At 30.8% G+C, this 25,139-nt stretch overlaps 1 protein-coding gene across 2 annotated transcripts in view; it reads left to right on the top strand.

The window, feature by feature from the left end:
• Positions 1 to 25,139, top strand: part of LOC122510011 — a 197,330-nt gene that overhangs the window by 70,819 nt on the left and 101,372 nt on the right. The window lies entirely within an intron of this gene.

Consider the following 25,139-nt stretch of genomic DNA (forward strand, 5'->3'; position numbering starts at 1 on the left):
TAATCTTTTCTTTTTATTTAATTCAAATAAGGCTGAAGTATAAATATAATTTATTCGCATTATACCGTCACGCATGTGCCCATCACAATATGCGACAGTTATGGATCGCATATGATGACGCATCTGAGTGGTCCAGTGAACGCGCATAGTGCGGATAAATCGGCACGCGTGCAGATGATATTAGTAGCACACAACGCGCATTTTGTTATCTGGGGTACTTAGTCAGTACCATGTCGGTGTTTAACTCCGTCCTAACTCCGGACATTTCTACTTGGGACCAATGTTCTAAAAACTGTGTTCTATAACTATGCTATTCTTCTGTTATATATAACAAATCTAGAAAAATGTTCTCGTTTTGTTGCGGCAAAAATTAAGAACATTGTCCTTAAATTATTCTATAACATTTGTTCTATAATAAATCCGGAATATAAGTCACAAATATAACAGATTACCCAAATTAATCAAAATTAACTAACTTTCTTTTGCAGTTTAAAATTTTTTAAAATTGTTTCCTTACCCGTAACTTTAAAAAAATGTATTGACACCTAAAAATGTTTTTCTTTAGATTCGTAGAGTTTTTCAAGACGCATCTTTTGAGCTACACTGCTCGAAAATATAAACAGACAGAACCGTTGATACTTAATAATAAGTACCAACGCTTAGACATTGGAAACTGTAACGTGACTTCACGGGACGTCATCAACTATCAGTGTCTTCTTCTTCTTCTTCTTTGTTTTTTTATGGCTTCGAGTTAATCAGGCCAATTCTTGATAAGTAAAATACTGGCGTAGTTGTATATTGAAAATTTTTTTAATTGAAATATTGTGTTGGTTGATGCACTTTGAGTAGACTGAATTTCTCAACCCGTTTGTATGATTGTTTCAACAGTTTCAGCTCATGTATATAGTCGGAAAGAGGAAATAAAGTTTAGGCGTGAATAGTTCGGGTTAGGTTAGGGCTGCTTTAACACTTTGTCACGTGACCCTGTTCTGAAATTTAAATTTGAAAATATACTTATAATTTCAATTTACTCTAACCAATTCTTAAAGCAGTTCTTAAAGCTTTGCGTTTTTAGCGTGATAAGATCTAATGACCGGAATCTACTATCACCATCAATTATTTATTTACCTCCTCCCAACCTCGCTTTGGCACCTCAATTGCACAGTTAATTAATTATTTTATTTTAAATATATTTTAATTTTATATTTGTCTATATATTTTATTTGTGTATACATATCTTTTATCATTCAATGTAACATTAATAATATTATAAACGACTAGAAAGAAGTTGTAAACTCTCTCTTGCTATTCTCCTCTTTTGTGTTTAGAGACTATTATTGAAATGTATATATATATATATATATATATATTCTCTCTTTATTTTATAATTTTGTTATCAATTTCAATAAATATATAAAATATAAAGTTTTAGAATTTTCTTTTTGGTTTTTATATATTACACCTTTGATTTAAATCACATTGAAGGCAACTTGGTTGATTTAATCTAGTTGAGCATTGCCTCATTTTTAATCTAATTTATCTAATGAACTATCAAAACCATGTAACACCAAACATGAACAAAAAGAAAGAAAAAATAAAACAATAAACAAATAAATTTGTAGTTTTGTTGCTTATTCTAATACTTGTCTAAATATCTGTCATTAATTAATTTAAATCTCCCTCTCTTCTCCTTTTTCAACAATGTGAGTTCAGCATTGCCGCCATCACAGACCATTTCAGATTCTTAAATAATGATTTCATTATTATCAAGGAGATTACCGATTTCAGTAGCTGATTCAAGATTGGGGTTAAAGATTAATAGATTCCATAAGGGTTCTGCACATAGTGCATGATTGAGCTAATCTCTTGACCACATTTACACCCGGGGGGAATATTCCAGCCCAATCTAATGAAGAGCTCCCCAACACAAACATGCCCTGTTCTTAGCCTCGTGATGAGGTTCATAACTCTCCTCGGTAAGCTGAATCCCCCAAACCATGGTCTCTCCGTTTTAGAGGTGATGTAATTGAAATATTTTTGTTTCGTTTTGATTTCTGGGAAAAAAGGCCAGTCAAGTTTGTTTATTGCCTTAAAGTCACTGTCAATCATTGATTTTAAGTCTTCCTTGGAAAACGTAGCATTTTTCCCGAATTGTAAATTTATAGCTATTTTGGTCAGTCTGTCAGCTTCGTCATTACCTCTTAGATTGGAATGTGAGGGTATCCAGGCCAACATGACTTTCTGTTGATTTTGTATTAAAGTGTAAATCATTTTTGCTATTTCGTGTACTATGACTCGAGATTCAGATTGGACCAGGCGGTTAGTGATTATATTTATAGAGCTGAGGGAATCAGTTAATATACAAGGATTGAGATAACCGTCAGAGATTATAAGTTTAAGTGCCGAGTGAATGCCACTCAATTCAGCCATAGTGGGCGAGAAGCATCCAGACAGCCTTTCTCCTTGTCTGTGTTCCGTCGATTGAATGTACACCCCATAAGCTGCTTTTCCCGTTTTTTCGCAATATGAATCGTCTGTATATAGGTGATCGTATAGTCATAGAATCTGTTGGTAATAATATTTTCTAGAGTTTGTTGAGGATTAATGGAGGATTTTATTTCGTAACCTATATCTTTGTCAATAGATTCCCTAATATCAAGAGAGAGTTCAGACCATTTTGAATCAAAATAGGATGGTTTATTAGGTTTATCCCCCAGAGTATGTAAATTCTTAACTGTTAAATAGTGTTCAATTAAAGAGAATTTTTTCAAATAATTGAGAATTTGTTTTCTTTGAGTTATTTCGTGTGTTGTAGATAGGAGTTTGTGAAGAACTGGGTTTTATTTATTTATAATAATCGAAGTTCCTAGGGCTACCCAGTAAAAAAAAGTATTCAGAATAGAGAAAAAGTATTGGTGGAAACGTTCGGTGAATGCGTTTTCGCGACAAAACCGTATTGGTGGGTTACGGTGAATACATTTTGCTTACCGTGAATACTTTTTTTTAAACTCTTGATTTAAAGATAGGAATCTTTAAATCTAAGCAAAGTTGAGAATATTTATAAAGAGCGTAAATGACCTGAAGTATAAAAATGACGATTGCGAGAAGGAAATAATAAATTTTGAGAAAAAACGAAAAATTAAATGTGACAAACCTACAACGTATGATGATGAAAAGGAACATTGACGATACCGACAGAAACTTGAGAAATCCAAGTAAATGTATGTGAAACAGTAAGTTCCGCCGGTAACGTCAAAGTTCCTTTAAATCATCATACGTTGTAGGCACAGAAAAGCATATGGTAATTGATCAACATCTGACAATCTGTTTGTCACATTTGGTTTTTCGTTTTTTCTCAAAATTTCTTATTTCCTTCTCGCAATAGTCATTTTTATACTTCAGGTCACTTACGCTCTTTATAAATATTCTCAACTTTGCTTAGGAATCTTTAAATCGAAAGTTTTAAAGAAAAAGTATTCACGGTAAGCAAAATGTATTCACCGTAACCCACCAATACGGTTTTGTCGCGAAAACGCATTCACCGAACGTCTCCACCAATACTTTTTCTCTATTCTGAATACTTTTTTTTACTGAGTATATGAAAGCCCACAAGAAACAGTTACATGATTTTTTACTTACTACAATATTGAGAATACATACTAACATATGCACATTCACTCAATACATATATAAGAATAAAGTTAAATTCAAAAAATAACAATATAAAATATATAATTTAAAAATAAAACATAAAAATTTATATTTTACAAAAAATATGAAATTAACTCCTCATTTACCTCAATTGACACAAGTGAGATATTTATAAGAAATATATAAAGAATATAAACAAAAGAAAAAGAATTACCAATAAGTTATCTCAAAAACATTGTTATTATTTTTAAAAAGAAACTCAAAAAATAATCTCTTAAAAGAAGGTAGAGTAGGTACATTTCTAATATTTAATGATAATTTATTCCACAATCTAGCACCTCTAGTAATAAAAGATTTTTGTACTCTACAAGTTCTATGCGGCGGAATTTTTATAATAGCCTTTCTATTTCTGAGCCTGACAAGGGATAATTCATTAGGATCCCTAAATTCAAAATGATCATATAAATAAAGTGGAACTTTAGTATTAAAAATAGAATAAAGTAGATTGCCTATAAAAAATTGTCTTCTAGCCCGCTACATTCAGCAAACCAGATTTGATTCTGTATTGAGAAATATGCTCAAATTTAGGTAAATCGTAAACAAACCGAATACACGCATTCAGAGATCTTTCCAATTTATCATTCAAATCACTGCTGATATCATCATAAACAATGCAACAATAATCAAAAAAAGGAAAAATAAGTGATTTAACCAATAATAATCTTGTAGAAGTTAGAAGAGAATTTCTATTTCGATTTAGTTGCTGTAATATTATGAAAATTTTACGTGAAATCCCGTACACGTGCTCTCTCCACGACAGTGATCGATCAACTATCAAACCGAGATCTTTCACTGATTCCTTATACAATATGGGAGTACCTCCAAGTAAAAGAGGAGAAAGAGTCTCCAAAAAACTAATAGAAGGTCCTCCAGAAGATGAGATCACCATAGCCTGAGTTTTACCAAAATTGAGAGCTAGCCCATTATTAACTGACCATTGTTCAACATAGTCAATATCAGATTGTACCATTTCAAGCATGTCCGACAATGACGATAATGGACCAGATAAATAAAATTTAAAATCATCGGCATACTTGTGATATTTACAGAACTTTAATCCAGCACCCAGATCTGCAACAAATAAGTTAAAGAGCAAAGAGGAGAGAGATGCACCTTGGGGCACACCACACCTCAATCTATCCCATTCAGATAGTTCATTGTTTCCATCAACCACTCTCTGAAACCTGAAACTTAAATACGATCTAAACCAATCACAAACTGATCTCGAAATATTAAAGGAACGAAGCTTGCGTAGCAGTAACTCATGGTCAACAGAAGGAAATGCTTTTGAAAAATCGAAAAATACAACTAAAGTAATAAAATTTTTGTCCATTGCAATATTACTTGTTTTCCAAATTTCAGGAATAGTACCTGTCTGAAAAGAGAAGTTGTATATATGCAAAAGTATTGGGAATATAATAGGCAGAGCTAGCTTTAACATTTTAATAGTAATAAAATCAGGACCCACTGCATTAGTTTTAATACCATTTATAGTTTTAAGTAGTAACTCTGGAGATATATCTGAAAAGAAAAATTCATTTTCATCAAAAATATCAGAATTAACTGGGAAATTCATATATGTAGAAGCAGGAGCTGGAGGAAAATTGTGAGAAAAAAATGATAAATAATCACTTGAGCGTAAATTGCATGCCTCCGAGCTAGTCCTCTGCGGTATAAGATTAAGTTTTTTTAATATATTCCAAATATTTTCAGACTTACTTTTATTTTTTATGAAATTAAAATTATATTTGTTATACGCATCTCTAATCCTAGTATGAACCAAATTCCGACTCTTTCTAAAATTCAAATGATCTGTAATTTTTTTAGTTCTTTTAGATATTCTACGAAGTCTATTCCTTTCCTTGATCAACGCTTTTATTTCATCTGACATCCAAGGAGAAGACTTTTTTTTATATTAATTGAATGAAAAGGAGCAAAATAATCAAAGGCCGAAGTTAAGTAAAGATATAATTTATAAACTTTCACATTAATATCAGATGAAGAGTATATACTATTCCAATCAAAGTTAGACAAGTGCGAAATGAAATCGGTTTCAGGGATTTGATTCAAACTACGAACAAAAGTAGATCTGTTATTTATTTTGGTCAAATTACCATCAAATTTAATTGTAGCACCTATCAAATCATGATTGGATAAGAAACTAACTGAATGTTGATTAAATGAGTATATTTTATCTAAATTGTCAACAATCATTACGTCTATTCTAGAACTAGTATTATTAGAATGATGTGTAGAATTGTGAGGAACTATCGACAAACCAGCAGAATAAATCATTTAGGTGAAATACTTAGTAATAGGAGCAGTAGCATTAAGATTACAATTAAAATCACCCATTATTATAATATTATTAAAAAACTGAACTCAAGAAAAAATTAAGTTCCCCAATTCGGTTCCGAAGGAAGCGTTCGGCGGTTTGTAAACCACTCCAACCAATGTATTGTCACATGAAGATTGCAAATTAAGAAATAAAAATTCTGCAGAAGGGTATGAGTTTTCAGAACTAATTGCAACCATAGAGCATCTAAACGTTTTACGTATATACAAGCAAACTCCACCACCCCTACGTATTTCTCTGTCCTTACGAAACAAATTATAATCATCCAATTCTACAAGATTAGCTGAAGTATTAACTGACAACCATGTTTCAGAAACAGCAATGACATCATAAAAACCAGTATTAAAAAAATCTCTAAATTCTAGAAAATGAGCACGCAAAGATTGAGCATTAACGGGGCACAAATTCAAGTTCTCTGTTACAATTGAAAATTAATAATAGTAACGACAACTTTTTACAGCTTTTAACCACTTTAAGCAATGAAATATGTGTAAAAATAATAATTTCAACCAAAGAAAAAATATAGACAAAATGAAAAATACCATTAATCAAGCTCAGACATAGAGTTCGTACAAAAAACTTCATAAATGTAAAATACAAGGAAATCAAAAAAAAATTTTCAAAAAATTCAACGCAAAGAGAATCAAATAAGTAACATGAATCAATACGATTACAAAAAAAGAAAGAATTCTTAAAAAAATAAAACAGAAAAAAAGAAAAATAATATGAACTTAAAAAATTGTTCACAAACATGAAAATAATAATAATTTATTCTCTTTATTTTGTCTAAATTAAAGAATCTACAAAATAAGTAGAACCGATAAACAAAGTAAAATAAAGCGTATGTGAAATAAATAATATAATTAAAGAAAAATCGGAAAGAGAGAAACATTTTTTAGGTAATTTAATTTTAACAAAGCTAAATAAGCAATAGAAACAGCATTGCTGAAAAATGAACAGTAACACAGTAATAAGTGATATGAAAATATAATTAGAAAAACTAAATTTCAAAAAATTAATATGATAATCTTTGAGAATATGATTAAACGTAAAATCGAAAAATACCAAAAATGTCGAAGCTATTTTAAACTGTTGACAGCCTCGATTAAAATAGATTAAGTCATCTGGAAACGACGTTCTCCATCGGCTTTACGACCAAAGATTTTGCCTCCAGATACCCATAAATACTTTAGTTTATTATCTCTTTTAAGAGGCAATGCTGCAGCGTAAATGCGACGATTTAGAGGTGTTAATGATTCACGAATGTAGATAGAGCAGTTTTCCTTCTCAGGCCACCCTATGTTAATAGAAGAAAAATTTTTAAACATTTTACGTTCATTGACTATCTTATCCCTCAAATCATGATTAGATAATTTAACAATAATAGCTGGTGGAAATTGTTGTGTGTTATTATCATTCTTCTTGTAAATTCGGAATATGATAAGAATATTCTCGTATGTAATAGTAACATTGAGACTTTTAGCAATGTTAATAAAACATTCCTTCAGGTTTTCTTCTTGTTTGACAGATAAACCATGCACTTCCAATGTTGAGTCAAGAGAATGTTGCTCATGAACATTGAGACCACACTCTAATTGATCAATCCTATTTCTCAGACGTTCAGATTCAATTCGAGCAGTTTTCAAGGAATTAGACATGTCGGCAGAATCAATCTCAATGCAACTAATTTTTTTTGAGTTGCTGTCAATGTCCTCTTTCATAGCAGAAACAGTTGTTAAAAAATTCCTATTAAATTCTAATTGCTCATTTTTGAAGCCTAGAAACATATCTGACATCTGTTTCTTAAAATCAACCAATATATCACGTTGATCTTTTTGCCCCTGTTGAACTGCATCCCGAATAGCACTTAAGCATTTGTCAGACAACTCGTTATTAACCGACACAGCGCTAGTTAGAGAAGAAGGTTCATTAGAGGTACGAGAGGTGTCACTGATTATTTTGCATTTAACACAATAAAAATCAATTAACCCCTTTTTTAAACGTTCAAATTCCTTTTTAGAGATATTCACATTGGCACAGGCACTATACACCAGTCCATTGCACTTTTTTTATTGTTTATACTCCTGCCCTATTGGCCTTACGCACTTCGACAAGAGTCCCTGAGAAATACTTTTTGGATTAAGCATAACCATTCTACTTAGAAATTTTCTATATATTAACCTAATTTGCGTCTACAGCCGACTTTATTAGGAGTACTCCGCCTGGACCACCTGTCAATGGGTTTTCTCGCCAGAGAAGAGGGAAACTGTAGAAAACCTCTCCTGAGTACAGCCGGTTTATCGACAGTCGAGTTCTAATGGTGTGTACCGGACAATAATCGACGGTGCACATCATTATACCTCGACGTCAAACCTCCCGCTCAGATTATCTCACGTGCCGGAAAAATACCAAGCCCAATGAGAGCGAACCAAGGGTACTATACCCTTGGTCCTTAAACGACCGCCAAGCGAGGTATTCATCCGACTGAGCTAATCTGTCGGTAATCCATTGCACTTCAAACATGTAAAAGAGTCTCCTTGAGTCCGAGAAACTTTATTATCACATTCAGTGCAAATCGGCATGGCAATTTCTCACAAAAATAAACTTATGCAAAAAACAGTCCAAAACGTCCAAAGATGCCACAAAAAACTCACTCACCAATTCAATGAGATAAAAGTTAATATTTTTATTACCACAGACTTAAAAAATCCATTAAAGAAATATGCGAAAATTTAAATATTGCAACGAGCAATGCACAACACAACCTCTCAGTATTACCGGTAAAACAGTTTTGTGAAGGACTGGGTTTTCTGTCCAGTTTGTAATGCGAATTGCGTTTCTGTTCTCTAATAAAGAACGTCTTCTCTCGAGGGGTGGTTCGTGGTTCTCCTGTCTCAGACAACAAAATTGGGATAGGAGTAGTCCTTATGCAGCCCAACACTGCTCTGAGGGCTGAGTATTGAATCCTATTGAATCCAGGTTTTTCAGCTTGGTTCGGCTAGCGTTTTGGAATAAAATAGAGGCCTTGGTAGACCATCAGCATGGCGTTCGGGTGGGCTCCGTAAGAAACTTTTGAAAGTGTTCTAATGACGATAATTGATTTAGTTGCTCTAGACATGAACTGATGTTCATCAATGTGGTTATGCCAATTTAGTTTAAAATCCATTATTACTCTTAAGTAAGTTATTCTGTCTAAATTGGTAACTTGTGTATCTTGAACTCTGATAGTTTCAAATGTTATGTCGTTTTTATCTCTATTAAATATGCAAAATTGACTCTTACTCGGCGAAATGTTAAACCCCAACCTGGCCAACTCAGGAATCAAGTCGTCTATTGCTTTTTCCATTCGTGAGAGGGCCAAGTTGAGGTCGTCATCTGAGGAATATATTAGAATGTCATCAGCAAATTATAGGATATCAACTTCATCAGGGATTGACTTCTTGATGTCTTTAAGAGCTAAGTTAAAAAGGAGAGGGGATAGGACCCCTCCCTGGGGAACGCCGACTCCACATTTTCGAGGAGGTGAGTTCTCACTGCTAAAATATAAAGATCTTTCTGTGATCATGAAAGAAACGAAATTATATAGCCTCGCGGGAGTCCCACTGTCTCTCAACTGTTTGAGAACAGCAGAAGGTAGAAGGGCGTTAAAAGCCCCATTGATGTATAAAGCTAAAACAGGAGTTTTTTTCATAGAAAAGTTATTTAGAATATCTAATGTCAAGACCGAGACACAGTCAAGAGCAGATCGTTCCTTTCTAAATCCGTACTGGTATTGTGGAATAAGTTTGTTTGTTTCTACAAAATGCTCTAATCTTGTATGGATCATTTTTTCCATCAATTTGCCAAGAGTAGAAGTTAAGGAAATAGGGCGAAAGCCCTTGCCATTGGGCTTAGGAATAAATTTTACCAGTGTCGAGCACCAATTAACTGGGAACTCGGATCTCTCAAAACAGTGGTTGAAAAATTTATGAATTAGTTCCAGGGATTTCAATGGGAGTTTTTTGATGACTAAATATGATATTTTATCTGTTCCTGGATCTGAATCCTTTTTGCACTTGGCAAGGGCTGAGAAGAATTCAGTTTTAGAAAATGGGCTATTGTAATTATTATTTTCATCGATTTCAGTAATGTTAATATGAGGAATAGGGAGAATGTCTTCTCTAATTATTTCATCTTGAACTGTCTTGAGAGTATCTGAATCTGGGCTGTTTGAATAAATTGTGTTTCTGGTAAACTTGCCCGAAAAGGCCCCATATTCTTTTTGCTCCCAGTTTGGGTGAGATGGAACCGCAAAGCTCCCTAAAGGACTTTTTTTTGGTCTGATAGTTTTCTGTGTTTTTTTTCGTAAAAAAGGTATAAGTCTAGGTTTTGTTTGGTTGGATTTAATAAATAGGCTTTTCGTGAATCTTTTTTTTCTCTTAACGCAATATCACATTTATTGGTCCACCACGAGGGTTTAATAGGAGCTTGGGTTGATTGGTTCGGAATATATGCACCTGACGCGATCAGGCAGTCTACAATGAACTGTGTGATGTGGTCGTATAGATCCAGACTTAAATCAGTTGGATCATCCGGATCCTTTAAAAGAGGTGTGATTAATTCGTTAAAAAGTGTCCAGTTAACTTTTCTGACAATAAGTCTGGTAAAACTCTGACAAGTGGTTTCCATTTTTATTGGGACGATCAAGAGAATGGTCACTGCCCATGCGATCTAACAGAGTTGTGGATGAACAGAGAGATGCCAATTCAGCTGAGACCAGATGAAGGTCCAATACACTGCCTCGTCGATCCTGAAATGGACCATATGTGTTCTCCCCATCATATATAATGTTAATATTTAGGAACTCTTGAAATTGGGTGATTAGATTGCCCAGCCTGTTACTCTTGTACGGGGCAAAATATGTAAAATGGGCATTAAGATCTCCCATTAAAATTAATCTGCCATCAGTTAGTATTTTATTGGCTAAACTTGTTATGATTTCTAGAGATATTTTGGCGTTGGGAGGAATATAGATTGAAATAATATATAGTATCCCTATGATTGAGTTGATTCTGATACCTACTATTTGTAAGAAGTCCATCCATGGACCATCTCAATCAATTTTATCAAAAATATAGAAATCTCTAAGATGGTAGTAACACCTCCAGGGGAGGGGTTATTTCGATCACATCTAATGCAATTGAATCCTTTGATGTTGAATTTAGTTTTTTCAGATAGCCAGGTCTCCGAAATTCCCAATAAGTCAGGATTGTGTTGAAGAATGAGGGTTTCGCATTATAGTTTTTTATTAGTAATGCTACGGGCATTCCAGGTAATGCATTTGAAATCACTTTTGCCTGTGAAAGGGTTCATTTTATCTAATAAGAGGTATGATTTCTTATATCTAACTAAATGAGAAAAACTTAAATTATTATAATTAATTTAAACAAGAGAGAAGTTTAGTTTAATTTGATTTATAGAGCTTCAGAGGTATGGAAGACCAATAGGACCAATACTAGATCATTCATTTTGATCAACCGTAGATTGAGTAGATTGGACTTGTTTTTGTTGATCAATTTGATTGTTTAATTGAATATTGTGTTGAGTAGGATTGCCTTTATCGATAAGGTTTTGTTCAGTGGAGCTTGTTTCCATTTCGATTTCGGAATTTTCGGGAAATGATTCTTGGGAGATTCTAGTGGAGCCACTGATCAAGTTGTTTGCTTTATCGAGATTAATTTTTTCGAGTGTTCGAGATAAATGATCTTTGTTAGACTGTTGGGGTTTTCCTTTCAGAGACATTTAATGCGAAGAACTATGTGAGGATGTAGACGAATTGAGTAATTCTTCTTGTCGATCTGATTGTTTAAACATATCTATACCTTTTTGATGAAGGTTGGTAATGGCTTCATCTCGCGTAAAATTGGACATGAATCTTTCTTTCATAACTAAGTATTCATCCGATAAACAGGGCAGAGGTTTGAAGAAGATTTATGATCACCGGCGCAGTTGAAGCAGTAGTTGATTGAGGACTGATCCTCACATTTGTTTGATTTGTGAAAGTCTCCGCAGAATTCGCAAATCGGCCTAGATGATTTACATTGGTCCTTTACATGTCCGAAAAGTTGACATTTATGACACCTTTTTGGTTGAGGAATAGTGGGAGTGACATGGTGTGCTACACTATATATAAAAATTGTCTTTGGAATGATTTTTTCTGTAAATTTAAGATCAATTATATCAAGAGGGATATCACTACCTCTCTGTCTTCTTCTATGAGCAGAGATAATTAAAGGACGAGTTTTAGCATCAAGGTTGTCGATAATTTCTAGAATTGGGTAGGTGGCCAAAACCTTGATTGATCCTTTACTGAATATGAGTGATTCCGGGATGTATGCCCTAATCTCTATGATTGCTAGGTCAGGAGAAGTTAACAAATGATTCGCATCAAATCTAGATTCACAAAATATTTTTGCTTGGTTACGACCACTAATATATATTTTTCTTTCTCCTTGTATCAATTTGGTCATTATTTTGCCTATAGCAATAGGGTCCAGTCTACCTAAATTTTTCTGGGGGTTAGTTGATTCTATTAGAATCAAATATGGCGAATCATAGGAATTGTCATATAAATAATTTCAAGCAGAGTTGGTGTGTGTATCATTGTACCATTGGAAATTTGTGTTGGTTCTATTTGGTTGAGAAGAACGATTAGAATTTTGTTCGATAGGGTTAGTTAATGTCTAAGTTTGATTTTTGTCTATCTGAGTTTGAGGTGTGATTGGGTTCACGTTGTGATCTGTAAATAATGGGGAACTTGTTCTCATCGAATCATGAGTTCCTTGAAAATTGTAAAAATTTGGATCAGGGAGTCCTGTGACTATGGCTCTGAATTTTTTGTTTGATTGTGTAACTGGGGGAGAAATGTTTTGTGGTTTGTTTTTCGATTCTAATGATTTTTGTAGAGATTTTTCATCTCGAAAACGTTTGCCAAACGTGGATGGTTGAGTATCATATGGAGTAAATGTAATAGTCGGTATAGTTTTCTCTAGTCGGTTGGATAATTTCTGTGTGATTCTTTTAATTCTTTCCACAGAATTTTCCGAATTGTCGCTGCCACTAGAGTTCCTTTCCTCAGAGAGACCAGGTCTGGGGGAGCCGTCCCCCGAGGCAAGCTTCTGTTCTCCAGGGCCAGTGAAACCGCGACCTTTGTACTTCTTCGGTACTTGACTGGGATCCTGACTGGATTGAGATTTATTACCCTTACTCTTGCTCAAGTTGGTTTTGTTGTTAGGCATTTTGTTTTCTAAAAAAAAATTAAATTCTTAATAGTTTGAACTGAAATTATTTACAGAGTTATATCAGGTTTAGGACGGTGATAAAAGAATTATCACGAAAACAATCTGCGATGGCAGTATACCGTCAAATTGCAGAATATTAGTTTTGACACATTTGTCATAAATAAAAAGAAAATTTTCAATAAGAACCAGTGCCTACAGTATAAAGAAAATCCGTTTCGCTAGAAATTTAAAGCACATAGAAAAGCATAAAGCATACACAGTCTTATTTAAGTTGAGAGAAAGAGTGGCAAAGAATTCTCAAATTCACATCAAATAAACTATTGTGCAACAAATCAATCAGACTGCAAGTGCAAGAGCAAAAGCAAGAAGGAAATGATCAAATTATGTAAAATAAAAACTAGTTAAAGTATCTTTGCAAGCTTTAGAACAGAAAGAAAAGATTCTATATTATGTTTACAAAAATTTTCTAGAGAATTAAGCATTTATCGGTTTAATATTAATTTTATTTTCTGAAGCCAGAATAATATCAGAATAGTTCATTCAAAGTAGTAATTATGAAATCATGAGAAGTTGGAAGAGATAAGATTTTTGTTTGGATTGTGAAGGTCAAAATTTCTATGGTTGACAAGGTTAAAAGGAATACATGCTTAGTTAAATTGTCTGTTTACTTTCCTGGTTGAGTTTACTTCTGTTTTAAGTTTTGATATAATTGTAAAATTTTTTCTTTTGCGTGTAGAATATATATCACATTTCCTTCCTTTTTAAGATTAATTTGTACTTTTTATGTTTCCTCATGTAGATTTTCACTTTTTCTTAAATTTTTCTCCTTTTCAATTGTATTAATGAGATAATCGCTTTGATTTTAAAGTTTTGATTAGATTTAATAGAATTAGTAGTTTTATCACTTCTTGCGATTTAACTGATTCGTTAAATAGTCTTTTCAAATTTTTGATTTTAATAAAAACTTTAATTTTGCACTTATAAATATGATGACGGCACGTCATCAACTATCAGTGTCGTACTCTTAACCCTCTGCCAAGAAGACTATATAGAGAGGAGGTTAAACTTAGTGATTTTGCCATAGTGGGCAGTGGAATAGCTAAAAGGCTCCTGGTACACGAAGAAAAATGGTGCTGAGTTTCTAGTAAAAGTTAAATTGCTTTAAGAATTTTAATTTTTACATCGTCATTGTAAATTTTATTAAATTTTGTATTACTTTTTACATTCGATATGTTGTAAATACTACTCGTAGAAATTCTAATAATTAGTACTCGGAAAATAAAAATTACTTCTGCAAGAAACAACTTTTACTATTGCAGAGCGAACTTTTTACTCGAAAAAGCAGTAATCCGTACCACTACTACTATAGACCTGTATGTGAGATGACGTCACTGCTGTCATGCGCACCGATCCACAGTGGGACCAAACTGCAATTTACTGTTCATAATAGTCTAGAGCCTTCATTTTTTAACCGATTTTACTAAACTTTGTTTTAAATGAAAGATTATTAAATTTAAAAGAGATTTGTCGAGGCCGAATTTTAAATTTCAATTTGTTTATATTAATTTTTTTATTGCAAAGTTTAACAAAAGCATCTATTTTTAAGAAAAAGTTATCTCCAGCGTCTATAATCGAATGGCACGTGCTAAAAACTTTTTAGAAACACACCTTGAGTACTCTGTAAATTGTAAAAAATTTGTGCTGGTAAATATTCGAATGTTATAAACAATTTATATTAACAAATAATTAAGTTTACAACAAATTGTTAATGTGAACAAACGCTTTGATAGATTTTGATAAAATTGTATACTTAAGGCCTTTTGGTGTCGCTGATTACGAATCCAATGTTGGTTTTTCAAAATTTAAAATGGCGGATCAATATGGCGGATGCTTTTTTTTAAAATCGATTCAATTTGGCTAAAAATCGTTACTTTGGGGTCTTTGGGATCGCTGTTTACGAATCCGATGTTGGTTTTTCAATATTCAAAATGGCGGATCCAATATAGCGGATGTTTCTTTTAAATCGATTCAATTTGCCTAAAAATCGTTACTCGGGGGTTTTTGGGTTCGCTGATTACGAATCCGATGTTGGTTTTTCAATATTCAAAATGGCGGATCCAATATGGCGGATGCTTTTTTTTAAATCGATTCAATTTGTCCAAAAATCGTTACTCAGGGTTTTTTGGGGTCGCTAATTACAAATATGACGTCAGATTTTTAAGAATACAAATTGGCGTTGATAATATGATAAAAATCAAATTTAAATTGTTTTATACGTTAATTTTTAAATTGATTTTATATACGTTTTTAAATAAAGGTTACAAAATTTACTGAAGATTTTTATATTCTTGTTTTGACAATTTTATTCATTTATACTTATTTTGATACTGAATAATTAAAAAAAGTAATAATTTTTTACATATTGTGATTAATTTGTACACTTTAAAGTATTATATTTTTAAATCTATCAATATATAATAAAATTTTTAGCAAATTTAAAAAATATTATTGCTTTTAACAATTTTTTAACATCATCGTATAATTTAAATTTTTTTAAATAATTCTGCATAATGTACACAGAAAATAAAAAGTGTTATTTTAACACCGAATTTGGTGTTAAAATGACATGCAACAAATTTAATCGTTATAGGTGGCGCCACATTCTATGTCGTTTAACATTGGTTAATTTAACACGCAACAAAAATCGCACCAACTTTTTTCTAGTGTAAGGATTTTTAGCACAGATTGGTAGTCTTATAGTGATTACAATTTTGCGGTAAAAGTATGAGCTTTTCATCTTTGCCGCGAGATGTCTTGAAGCTTTTTCACCTATAAGTGAAAAAACGATTCGTTTTTTATTATAAGAGTTTATTACATTATTTTGTGAATTAATAATGTAAAAGATTTTGATATACTAAAAATATTAATTATACTTAAAAACCCCAAGAAACCTCTCCGAGTAACAAGTTTCAAGTACATCTAATCAATTTTTTTATAAAAGCGCCTTACACATTATATCGTTCATTAAAAATGTTCAGAAACTAATTACAGATTCGTAATCAGCGACCCCAAAAACCCTTAAGTATACAATTTCATCAAAATCTATCAAAGCGTTTGTCCACATTAACAGTTTGTTGTAAACTTAATTATTTGTTAATATAAATTGTTTATAACATTCGAATATTTACCTGAACAAATTTTTTACAATTTACAGAGTACTCTAGGTGTGTTTCTAAAAAGTTTTTAGCACGTGCCATTCGTTTAGAGGCTGGAGATAACTTTTTCTTTAAAATATATGCTTTTGTTAAACTTTGCAATAAAAAAATAAATATAAACAAATTGAAATTTAAAATTCGGCCTCGACAAATCTCTTCTAAATTTAATAATCTTTTATTTAAAACAAAGTTTGGTAAAATCGGTTAAAAAATGAAGGCTCTAGACTATTATGAACAGTAAATTGCAGTTTGGTCCCACTGTGCGATCGTAGCCTGAAGTCAAAGTCATTAAGATTATAATACTATATACTCTAAAGTTTTATATATTAGAATGTGCAATTCTAGCTTTGTATAAAATTATTTATAACATTTATGGAAATAATTCTTTTTTATTTTGTACAAAATCAGAATGAGAAATCTAAGAATAATAATCTAATAATTTAATAATTAAATTAGGTAATTTTAAATTAATAATACTGTCGTTTATTATTAATTATTATTCTTGCATTATTATTATTAATGTTTATATTTTAATTCAGTAGCTTGTGTAAATAAATATAGTAAAATTACAGTAATATTACACGAGCATGTAAAGTAAATGAAAATGGCTGTGAAATGCATATCTAATCAATAAACAAGAAATTTTTTTTATTTTATCGTTAGAAAATAAACTTTTTTTCAATTTTTTCTTAAGTATGTAATATTACAGTAATGTTACAGAAATATTACCGCATAATATTACTGTAATATTGATGGGTCATATTACCATCAGGCCATTGCGCAGCCGAAAGGCTTAGTGTAAATGCGTGCGATTTTAGGTTGCGTTAGATATAAGTTAGGTTGGGTTCGAATCTGTAATTGTAAGTATGAATATAGTAAAAGAGTAAAGCTTATGTATAATGAATAATAATACACATGTAGAGTGTTAATTACTTGAAAAAATATTTTTTCAACGCATTGATTATTTTATTTTAATTTATTAAAATAAAACGACACAATATAGCTCTCTACACCAGCATTTTTTTCGTCACGACGTGGACAGACGCGCAGGCGCGCCGGCATTCGTTTCACCCGTCGGTGTGAGGCGTGTCATTGTGTGGGTACGGATTACTACTTTTCCGAGTAAAAATCTTTACGAAATAGTAATAATTGCTCTGATTCATAATAAAAGTTGCTTCGCTCAGAGTACTAATTGCTCGGGACATTTTAAATATTATTTGGCTTTTAATAAAATTTAGATTCCTTGAAGTAAATTATACTTTCTTCAAAAAGTAAAAATTGTTTGAAAGCAAAGCAAAAGTTACTATTTCTTGATTAGTTTCAAAATTACTACTTGAAAGTAGTAATTTTTCATCGAAAATAGTATAATTATTACTATTTATTTTTTTCCGTGTAGGCGTGTCTTTAGATTTGAGGCTCCCGTGCAGAAAATGCCCCACTTTGCCCTATTTAAAACAGGGTTCTGGTCGGGGCCTCGACAGTTTTCCCTATTAAAAACTTTTTTTTAATAAAGTTTTTAGAATTCCTTTCTGTTGTAGAAGCTATTAACAATAAAAGGCAATCATTATTTTAGTTATTTAATAATTTTTTTATTTTAGGGGTTTGACTAGAATTCCTAGTCAGAACCCCAGGTAGGGTGTTCATTAGATTTTAGATAGGGTACTGATCAGGGCCTCGACAGTTTTCCTTGTTTAAATAAAGTGTAAAATAATTAAATCTCTAAAATTACTTTTAATACAAAATAATGAACAATTGAAGAATACAATTAAAGGGAGTAATTATACTATCGTTTTAATAATTCTTTTATTTTGTGGGTTTGACCAGAATTCCTCGTTTGAATAAAGTGTAAATGAATTAAGTTTTTTAAATTAGTTCCAATAATAAAATTACAAACAATTGAAGAAATTAATGAAACGGAGTAATTATACTACATTTTCAAGAATTGCTTCCTCATAAAGGAAGCTTTGTATTAGCAAAATTTTGGATTGTCATTTTTTGACATATTTATAAATTTTTTTTTTATTATGCCTAATACTTTAGTACTTTATATATGCACAGGAACTCCTCGTATAAATGTTTTAAATAAATAAATAAAAATGTGTGTGTGTGTGTACTAACATTACATTTGCCTCAATATCTCAGAACCAGAAAGAGCTAAAGGCTTCAATTTTTTTTAAATTGTAGGTCTCCTCGGGGACATAAAATGAGAGTATTTTCAGCCCGATTCATGAAGTTTAAATAATTTTCTTTTGCATTTCTAATTTTCCAAAAAAAACGTTTTTTGACCATAACTTTAAAAAAATTTTAAGACACCTATAAATGTTTTTCTTTAGTTTTGTAGAGTTTTTTCAGGCGCATCTTTTAAGCCATCACTGAACATTTTTCGTCCATATTATTCGTAGATATTAAACTTTTAAAAATCTAAATTTTTGGAAAATAAGACTTCTTTAAAAATTTTGTTGAAAAATGTAAAAGTAACTTTTAAAGTATCATTTCCAACTTGTAGAGCATTAAAAAACGCTTCGATTGACCTATTTCTTAACTTGATTCGACCATAAATTACGAAATTCTTGGTATTTTAAAAATAAAAAAAAATTGTCGAAAATAACATTTTTTAAATTTTTTTATTCAAGAGTTCTTCTTTAACTATTACTTAACAAATTATTTGTTTTTAATCCATATTACTTATAACAAAAGAAATATTTATTTACTTGTTTATACACCCGTCTTAAGCCTACAATCTTGGCTATACAAGTGTTTTTACAACCGTAGAACATTTCTTACAAACATTTCTTAATACTAAATTTTTGCGCCTACAGAGCGACTTGAAAATTAGGAGTACTCGCATTTGCCTGGACCACCCGTCTAATGGGTTTTCTCGCCAGTGGAGAGGGAAACTGTAGAAAACCTCTCCGAGTACAACCGGTTTATCGACAATCGAATTCTAATGGTGTGTACCGGACAATAATCGACGGTGCACATCATTATACTTCGACGTCAAACCTCCCGCTCAGATTATCTCACGTGCCGGAAAAATCCCAGGCTAATGGGCGCGAACCAAGTACCCTTGGTCCGAGCACAGAGCCAGGCAATTTATCCGACCGAGCTAATCTGTCGGTTAACAAAAGAAATATAAATTTTACTAGATATGAAATAGGGCTCTGATCAGGGCCTCGACAGTTTTCCTCGTTTTAAAAACATGTAAATAAATTTAATTTTTTAAAATTAACTTTTTTAAAACAGTTATTTTAGTTAAAAAAGCGTGTTCTTTTAAAACACTTTATAAAATTATTATGGTAATATATTTAAAAAACGAAAATACATATAATTTTTTTTTCTTTAAGTACAATATTATAATAAAGTTTATTTATTAATAATAACAACTAAATTATAAATAACGAATAATTTATTTATTTATTTATTTAATAACATAACGGGACATGCCCTTTCGTACATTACTTCCTAATTCTAAGAGTTACATTTGTAACATATAAAAACAGATACATTATGAAGGTTGGCGCTTCAAAAGTTTAAGTTCGGTATAGATGTAAATACCGTTGTAGTATAATAATGAAAATAAAGTAATATAATTAGATAGTTTTGTTTCTCTACTGAGTCCATTAGAAAATTAGTTATTTTAGTGAATTTTACAGTTTAATAGAAGAATATAAAAATAATATTAATAAATGATAAATTTGTTTTTCTATCCGAATTAATCTTAAACAATTAGTAAAAATTACTAATAATATTACTATTAATATTAAATAATATTAATAAATGATAAATGTGTATCTCTATCCGAATTAATTTTAAACAATTATTCTAGAAACATTCTAGAAACTGTAAGAATATTTAAAAATTCAATAGGAGCATAAAAAGTGAGAAGGGTATTATACACATTTTTGCTTAACAAAATGTCATTTTGAGAAATAAATCACAATACTCTGAAGGAGTTTAACTCAAAAATTACACACACACAAAGTTTGCTAAATACATTTAAACACTGAAGAGAATGATGACAGAAGAATTAAACCAAAACCAGGTACTGCAGTTGGATTGGACAACTGTTTACCCGCCTATCTGAAGTGTGAGAGTAGAAATACGTTTGCGGGGAGGGATTTTAATAATTGTGGGGACTCCACGACGAAAAACCAAAGAAATGTTTGCTTCTCCCTCTCGTCGACGCACGGCTAACTGCTCCTTCACTCTCCTAATCTCGTCCCTCTGCATCTTCGTTTTGTCATTCGACAACCATAGATTCTCAAGATTTTCACTGGGCGTGGCTTTTGAGAGACCTGCGCACTAGCACCAATTCTGAATGTTCGAATTCCATCAAGATCAGCTGATTTACTAAACTTTTTAAATTTGTTGCTGACAACTGCTTTCAAGGTGTTAGAGTCTGTGTTAGGTGTTTTATCTTCAGGAAGATTAAATAGAACTAAGTTACACTTTCTTTCTGACCGATCCACTATTTTATTAATACAGGCATTAATCTCTACTGTTGGATTGTCCAACATTGAACATCCCGCCTCAATCTTGTCAATTCTTTCCTCAACCAAAGCAAGACGATTCGTCAAATCGACAACTCTACCCTCCATATTTATTACTCTGTAAAGTGTCTCATCCAATTTAACATTTACTTCCTTAAAATTCTCATTCATTGTAGAGACATTACGAGATAATGTTAACGTCAGCTGATTTAAGGCGTCCACAATAGTATCCAAATTGACAACAAAGTTTGAGAATTGTGAGTCAGCTGACGGGGACAATGACCTCGGCTTACAGCAAAGAGCAAACGATCCATCAGACAAAGTAGAGGTCTGTATTGCACAGCTCCGATGGTAAGGAAGTTTACATTTAGAACAAAACGTAGGTATGGCACGTGCAATATCTTTACCACACTTTGTACACTTCTCAATATTTACTGCAGATGCCATTATTAATTTACTAGAAAGAACCAATATGTAAAAATGAGAAGTTCACAAAAAAGAATTGCAAATTGCAAACTCACTTCAATGAAGGAAAACCTTGTTAATGAACCAATGTCCAAAATGAGGTTATGATATGTAAACCCAAGTTTACAGTAAACAATGCAGAATTTAAGTAAAAAAGTTACAAAATACAAAATCAGGGGAGCACCACAATACGAAGACACTCCACCAAAAAATTAAACCGAACTTATAAACCGGTTAAACTATATAAAAAAGCCGAGACACGCACAAACATGTGCTCAAAAGCCGCCACCTACCGGAATTATTATATTAATTATAATAGTTATTAAATAATTAATTATTATACATTTATTTAAAAATAAAAATTATGAATTTAAAAAATAATAATTAATAAACAATTATTAATAAATTATACTTAATGAATTTTAATAATTATTAATTTATAGGATGAATTTATCACTTGGTTTGTATATATATTATATTATTTTAATAATAATTATTATTTTATATTATATTAGCTTAAAGTGAGAAAATGATTCGGAGAGATTGTTAAATTTTACACCTTCAATATTTAATAACTATTTTTTAAACATAATTAATAAATTTGAATAAAATATTTATTAAATAAATATTAATTATTACTTATACATTTGAAAACAAAAATTATAACCTTTATTAATATTATAAAATTAAGGAGGCAGAAAGGAGCGACAACCTCCAAAAGAAAAATAAATTAATCATAAAACCAAAAATTATATTTTTCAAAAATTTTTAAGTTCTTCTATTCTTGAAATTATATTATTTTTTTCATTTTCACTTTTAAATTAGTCAAAATGACTATAATACCTCACTTCTTATTTCTTTATAAGAAATCTAATCTTAATTAATAAGAAAATTTTTTTCACCAGGAAAAAAAAAATTTTTAATTTTAAATTCTGAAATTTAATAATTTCTGAAAATTAAAACTATAAAAACCCTCACAAAAACTCAATTATTTTCTATAATTTTTAACTAAACTTCGTTTCGAAATCAATTATCTATATTACTTTTTAATATTTTTCCGAAAGTTCTTTAAGAATTAAATTATTTAAATACAAACATTCAATTTTTTATAATAATTGAAACTGTTCATTTTTCTTTTTTAATATTTTAAGGTAGAATATATTCAAAAATTTTAATAAATAAATTTGTAAAATTAAAGTTTTAAAAATATTTCTAAATAATTTTTGAAAGACGCAATAGTTTTACAATTATATAACAATTAAAAAATTTAAATTTGGTAAAATCTTTTTTAAAAATAATTTAAATTTAGCAAAATCTTTGAAAAATAAAAAAAATTTGCCATGAATTTTAATTAAATTTGGCAAAAGTTTTAATAAAATTTCTGAAAATAAATGAATTTTGCAAAAAGTTTTATTAAAATTATAGATGAATTAGAATTTTAATAAAATTCCAGAAAAAAATTGAATTTTGCAAAGAGTTTTATTAAAATTCATGAAAATAATTCAATTTTGCAATAAATTTTTAAAAAATTCCTGATAATTGGATTTAGACAAAAATTTTATTAAAATTTATGAAAATAATTGAATTTTGGAACGAATTTGAATAAAATTCCTGAAAATTGAATTTAGACAAAAATTTTATTAAAATTTCTAAAAATAATTCAATTTTGCAAATAGTTTTATTAAAATTATAGATGAATTAGAATTTTAATAAAATTCCAGGAAAAAATCGAATTTTGCAGAGTTTTATTGAAATTTATGAAAATAATTGAATTTTTTAAAAATTTAAAAAAAAACCCGGAAAATTGAATTTAGACAAAAATTATTATTAAAATTCCTAAAAATAATTGAATTTTGCAATAAATTTTTTTAAAAATTCCTGATAATTGGATTTAGACAAAAATTTTATTAAAATTCATGAAAATAATTAAATTTTACAACGAATTTGAATAAAATTCCCTAAAATAATTAAAATTTGCAAAAAAAATTATTAAACAAATAAATAATTAAGTTTTTAAAAAAAATTAAAAATTCAGATTTCAGATATTTTTCATATTTATGAATTTAAGTGAAATTTTATTAATTTCTAGGGTAAATTTAAATTTAATATTCACGTTTTAAAATTCTTTATGTTTTCCCCAAATTACAGGTTTTATATGAACAGTGAAAGAGAACAATTGTCAATTCAATTTGTGAGGCTGGAATTAAATGTACAATAAAATATGAAAACCTTACCTAAAAATAGTAATGATGCACATTTTGAATGAGTTTTCTTCTGATAATTTCACGAATTATGTGCCAAAGGAATAACTATAAATCCTGCTTGGCAAAGTACTCTCCACACTTTGCGATGTATGTCCTCAACGTACCACAAATGTTTTTTCGAATTACTACTTCTGATAATGTTTATGTTAAAGATACTTGAATCAGGATCATTGTAAAGTCTGTCAATTGGTTCATACTCTTCGCCAATAAAATAAACTGTGCCATTTTCTTCCTGTACAATATTTTCTATCATTCCAAATTTACCATTTCTTAACAGAACATAACAATCTTTGGAATTATTGCAGTTTATAGAATACGTTGTACTCTCGTAGATTTTAAATTGCTCATAAATAGCATGAATACCATCTGCTAACGGTCCATTAAAAGGTCGATGTTTTAAATTTATTTTTGAATTTAATGGCGAAGCAGTAGACGTTTCTGATTTCTCCATTTCAGCCTTTTCTTGTTCCGAATATCGACGCGCTATTTGTTGGAGGGGTTTTTCCCCTTTGCGAATCATTCTCTTGATGGTCATCATATAATTCTCGAAGCGGAAAGCACTGAAACTGTCTAAGGAGCCAAATTTTCGAACATCTGCACAAAGGTGCAATAAATTGTGGACATTTTGAGACACAAATTGTTTGCCATAAATAGTTGGAACATTTTTGACAAATTCGTTTAATAATTTCTCTCCATAGTCCACGTTTGATGGATCTCTTATATAAGAGTCATTTGATAAAATGGTGATTGCAGAGTGCAAGAGAACAAAATGCGCATAAACTGCAGGTTCTAAAATGTCCTTTAAAACGATGGGTCCCGTATATAATAAAAAAGTCCTAAACTCCGTCGCCTTCCAATACAAGTAGTCAAAAATCGTTCGTGGTCTTCTCGAAAATTCTTTTGGCGTACTGTGTCGTAAATTTAATAACTTTTGTGTAATCCTATTTAGATCCTCAGTTGATAATCTTACTTTAAAAGGTCCTGTAATCCAAACGGTTATCTGATGAAATTAAACCAAATCCCGGGAGATCCTTTAAAACTGATTTAACATTTGATTCGGAGTCATTGATGAGGTCTTCATCTTTTCTTAACTTGAATGGTCCAGTTCCTGGAAAACAAACTACTCCTCTCACTGATATATATATATATATATATATGGGACATTCCACGTCAACACGGACAGAGCTCTAAACAAAAATTGCTTTGATGGATTTAAACGTTCTAGGGCTTAAAAGATTTCTACGTTCATGTACTTTAAGATGCCGATGGGCGTTTTTTGCAAAATTCCATTTCCGATGCCAATAGAACTGTCAAAAGTCAAAAGGTCCAAAAATCTCAAAATACTTTTATGAATTAAA

This window comes from Leptopilina heterotoma, unplaced genomic scaffold (assembly GCF_015476425.1).
Source record: "Leptopilina heterotoma isolate Lh14 unplaced genomic scaffold, ASM1547642v1 Lhet_65, whole genome shotgun sequence".
Classification (NCBI taxonomy): Eukaryota; Metazoa; Arthropoda; class Insecta; order Hymenoptera; family Figitidae; genus Leptopilina; species Leptopilina heterotoma.